The sequence below is a fragment of the Macrobrachium rosenbergii genome, chromosome 48 (genome assembly GCF_040412425.1).
Source record: "Macrobrachium rosenbergii isolate ZJJX-2024 chromosome 48, ASM4041242v1, whole genome shotgun sequence".
In the NCBI taxonomy this organism is placed as follows: Eukaryota; Metazoa; Arthropoda; class Malacostraca; order Decapoda; family Palaemonidae; genus Macrobrachium; species Macrobrachium rosenbergii.
The window spans coordinates 56,344,266-56,349,176 of NC_089788.1; the positions used below are offsets into that span (position 1 = coordinate 56,344,266).

Here is a 4,911-nt window from a genome sequence, read left to right on the forward strand (position 1 = left end):
CTTGGTTTGAAGGTAACTCCGATCCGGGAATTACTTTACATCGTATTTACGTAAAGAATGTTTCTTAATTTACGTATGTTTTACATACATACATGTAGTACAAAATACAGTATCGCCTCTTTTGCGACAAAATTTTCATCCGTTAAGTTGAACTTTCTTTCCTTAGCCATATGTATGAATATATATATGTGTATATATATATGTGTATATATATATTATTATGATTAGCAAGAATTCGCTAGCAAATTGCCTCCCCTCCCCCCCTCCTTTGTTGTTGTTGGTTGTTCTGTCGTGTTTCATTTACTGCCAGCCGGCCGATCGATAGACCATCTGTCTAACGACTTAAAACAGGGTTTAAAAGATTAAAGGCGCTCCCATTTTTGATAAAGATCTTTCCTTCGAGGCAAAAAGTAATCTGGCTTGGGTGTATCTCCTACAGGCCAAAACCTCCCCTGCGGGCAGCAGGTGCAATGAGTCAAAGCATCTGTGTTGGGCGCACCCCTGTCCCATAGGAGGGGATAAAAAAAAAAGCCCAAGGTCTCGACACACACACGCGGGCTGGAAGATATGGAGTGAACTTGTGAAGACGTCCTCAACACCTGGCCCCATCGATGCCCTTGCATCCTAATCACGTGGCCCTTTCAAAAGTATACTTCTCCTCGTGTCCTTCGACCGTATTCCTCGAGCCCACACGCCATTGCTTGGGTTTCGAGGAGTCCCCATCGCCTTGCCCCTTTACGGAAGCCCTTGCATCTCACCACGTGGAAGAAACTCGTCCTCGGAAATCGCAAGTCATCCACGGACCGCCTTCTACGCGCCCTCGGAAAATCTGCTAAGGTAAAGTGCCCTGGAAGAGCCCCATTTCAGTCACGCTTTTGTCTCGTAATATTTTCTTAAAGAGAAAGCCAGAAATCTCCCTTGTCTAATGTCCGTGCGCCTCTTGCATCGGCAGTATTAATTCTTTATTACTCCTTTGGCACCCTCAGTGCAGCTTCGAATTCATTATTCTTTTGTCTATTTTCATTACTGGCGTATAATGTGCATATCTCTCATTTCAGAGGGATGCTATTTCGTGGAAGCTTCTCGGACTGTGGCTGGAATTCCCCAGTTTCATTCAACCTACTGAGTTCCTCTTTCCCGTACTAATGTCATTTATGTAAATACACTACTTTAAATGTGCCCACGTGTTTTACGTAATATTTCCCTCAGTAACCAGAGCCCTATGCTCATATGAAATTCTCCTTTGTTTTCCTCTTTTTTTACGTTTTCCCGTACCCACGAAGTCAGAATCACAAGGCTAAATTACCTTAAATTATTGCTACCTGTCTCACAGAGCATATTTCAAACTAAAACCACGGAAAAACGTAAAAATGGCGACCTGGCCATAGATCTCGTTTTGCAGTTGCAGTTCCCCTAGCGTTGCTTTATTGCATTTGCAACTTGCCAGATCAGCTATTAGCAAAGCTAAGCTGGGTACGAGACAATTACGAACCTTTTGTGTAAAACCAGCACACAGATCCAGAAAATTCCACGTAAGTAATGTGTTAATCTTAGCAAAACCTTTTTACAATCGTGACTGTTCCTAGGAATTAGAAATAGGGACGCATGTAATCACTGAGAGAAAAGAACCGCCGTATTAGATTCGTTAATGCATGCCTTTCAGGATAGGTAGTTAGGAAATAACCAGTGCTAACCATCCTTTGCTTCGAGGAATAGTGCGAAATTCCTCTGTGTTAAAATCTTTGTATCTTTTGCTTCGAGGAATAGTGCGAAAATTCCTCTGTGTTAAAATCCTTGCCATATTCTTGCTTCGAGGAATAGTGCGAAAGAAATTCCTCTTTGATAACTTTTACCTCGCATTTCGAATTAGCGAACTGTTATTTAGGCGCGAATAAATTCCCACGTGGGACACGACGAAGTCAGCTTGCATTGCTGAAAATTCTCTCAGTGTAGTTAGAATTCGAGTTAGGTGTTAGGAAAGCGAAATTTAAACTCCGCTTATAGGGAAAATTACTAGGCCGTTGTACTGTTATCCTCTCTCCGGTGTTGGCCAAACGACCTGCAACCCCCACCCCCGCCCATGCCCGCGTGTGTAGCATTTTTTTTTTTTTTTTTTTTCATTTCCCAGCATACATTTTTTCTTTGGGTTTCCCGTTAGTAATTTCTAAGTCCTAAGGGACGAATCGTAATTCAAGTCCTAAGTGACTCTAAAATTCTACGTCGTACGTGACGAGAATTCCTCCAAATTCCACAAATTCCAAGTCCTAAGTGACTCCTAAAATTCTACGTCGCACGTGGCGAGAATTTCTCCAAATTCCAGTCCTCCGAGACTCCTAAAATTCTACGTCGCACGTGGCGAGAATTCCTCCAAATTCCAGTCCTCAGAGACTCCTAAAATTCTACGTCGCACGTGGCGAGAATTTCTCATTCCCGCGGGAACCCAAGATTAAGTCCTTTTGAGACATTATATAGTGTAGTTCACACACATCTAAGCCCTTACGGGACTGATCATTCTAGTTCGTTAGAACAACTCCTTAACTTCACGCTACAGCCGGCCAAGTCCGAGCGTGACAAAATCCAACTACGTCTTCCGAGACGCATATTAAATTTCGTTCGCCAAGAACCACCACGTCTTTCCCAGACATATCAAAATTTTAACAAAAGTCTCCTCAGACTTACTAATCACCTGTCTTATTCAGACAGATCCATTCTCCAGCAGTCTGACCCATTGAGTGTTTCAGATTCCTGCAATTGAGTCTTTTCAGACAACCTGAGTCTTTTCAGACATATCCTATACCCATTATTCCAAGATGGCTAATACCAGAGCCCAACAAAACGAGGATTTCAAATTCTACATGTCCGCTGGGAAGGACATGGGACTATCGGGGCAAGATCTGAGAGCATGGGTTCAAGAGCGAGTGGACGATGCCAAGGCTGAGAGAGCAAGAGAACGTGAAGAGAGGGAGAGAGAACGTGAGGAGAGAGAGAGGGCAAGAATTGCCCAAGAGCAGGAGAAGGATAAAGAACGTGCAGAGAGAGAGAGGCCGAATTGCCCAAGAACAACGAGGGAGAGAGAACAGAATCGCTCAAGAGCAGGAGAAGGATAAAGAACGTGCAGAGAGAGAGAGGGAACGAATTGCCCAAGAACAACGAGAGGAGAGAGAACGAATCGCTCAAGAGCAGGAGAAGGAAAAAGAACGTGCAGAGAGAGAGAGGGAACGAATTGCCCAAGAACAACGGGAGGATAAAGAACGTGCAGAGAGGGAGAGAGAACGTGAGGAGAGAGAGAGAGAACGCGCCCATGAGCTCCAGGTGCTAGAACGACAGCACGCCACCCCCCCGCCCCCTGCCGCGGGAATGAGTGCCCTCAGCCAAGCTCACTCGTTCATGCCAAAATGGACGGAGTCCGAGCCTGAAGTATGGCTTGAAAGGGCCGAACGAGTCCTGGAGTGCTGCGATCTCTCCCCCGCGGAACTCTCCCTTGTTCTCACTAAATTCCTGGGCGGAAAGGCCCTCGTTGCCTACCACGCCCTTCCCGCAGACGATCGGGGAAACTGGGAAGCCGTACGCCAAGCAGTTACGAAGGCGTGCGAGATTACCCCGAGCGGTGGAGGAGACGTTGGAGAGCAGCCCAGAGAAGCAGGCCAGACTTGGTCGATTGGGCGTACCATTCGGAGCGGGCGTTGACAAAATGGCTCGATTCGAAGGAGCCACTAACACCGCCGAGGTACTCGAGCGGTTTAAATTCGAGCATTTCCTGCGCTACGCCCCCTCCTGCCCTCGCCACCCATATAGTGGAAAAAGCCCCAGCAACACTCACCGAGTGTTGCCGAATAGCAGATATGTGGGAAACCCACCACCCTCAAGAAGGATCCATGGGGCGGAAGATAAATCCCCGTCCCTCCTCGGAGGTTCAAATTCCCACAAAAATGGGAACTCGGGCAAGCCCCTAACTTGCCATTATTGCAAGAAAACGGGGCATTCCTCCGAACAGTGCCGGAACAAGAAACCGGCTCCTCTCTCCCGGAAAACCGACAAATAACTCGCCTGCGCCCTCCACAGGGGCAGCGCGGAAAGACTTTAGCCAGACCTTTTGCACGGCGTGCAAGGTCTATGGCCATTCTCCCGCATGGGCGAAATGCCCACGCAATAATAAATCAACTACTCCCACCGTCGCCTTGGCCGTCACAGATCCCCAGTCATTAGGCCCTCCCGCCGAAGGGCCTGTATACGTGGCCCCTCCACGAGGTAGCCAGCCTGCGCGCCGAGTCACTGCATTCGAGGACTCGGGCGCACAAATCTCCCTCATCCGAAGGGACAGAGTTCCCTACGGAGCTATCGTCAATAGACGAAAACTCGTCACGATCGAGGGAATAAATCAATTTAAAATGATACTCCCTACGGTCCAATTGAGAGTCACAAGACCTCACCAATCCAAAATTTGCAATCTTGCAGTAGCAAGCCATCTCCCCGGAGGCTATGACGTCATCCTGGGACAGGACTTTCAGTCCCCACCGAAATCACGACAATCTAGGGGTCCCCATTCCCCGAATCATTCCGCGGGCGCGAGTAATCCTCCCCCGCTTCTCCCTCAGCCAAGACTGGCGCCCCCTGGGTACCAGAAGGACGTGCAGTCCCCACCAGTGCCACCTGGTACAATGTACAGTGGCCCCCTCGATCGGTTCCCGATCCCATTCCAGTGCCCGGCCCTGCCTCAGTGCCAGTGCCAGGGCCCCAATCAAATCTCCCTTCAGGAGATGCCAAATTCCTGCCGGTGCCACTTGCATGCCCCGAGCAGGGCCAAGCTTCGTCCGTCCTGACCGACGAGCCCAAGAAACCTCTGATAGCGCCTGACTCTGCCCTAGTGCCAGCGCCAGAGCGCTACGCCGATCTCCATTCACGGGATCCAAC

At 48.6% G+C, this 4,911-nt stretch overlaps 1 long non-coding RNA gene across 1 annotated transcript; it reads left to right on the forward strand.

Moving 5' to 3' along the window:
- The first annotated feature begins 532 nt into the window (after positions 1 to 532).
- Positions 533 to 1,179, forward strand: LOC136831721 (uncharacterized). Its single transcript, XR_010850960.1, has 2 exons — positions 533 to 837; positions 1,059 to 1,179. It is a non-coding gene; the product is annotated as an uncharacterized lncRNA (long non-coding RNA).
- Positions 1,180 to 4,911: the final 3,732 nt, after the last annotated feature.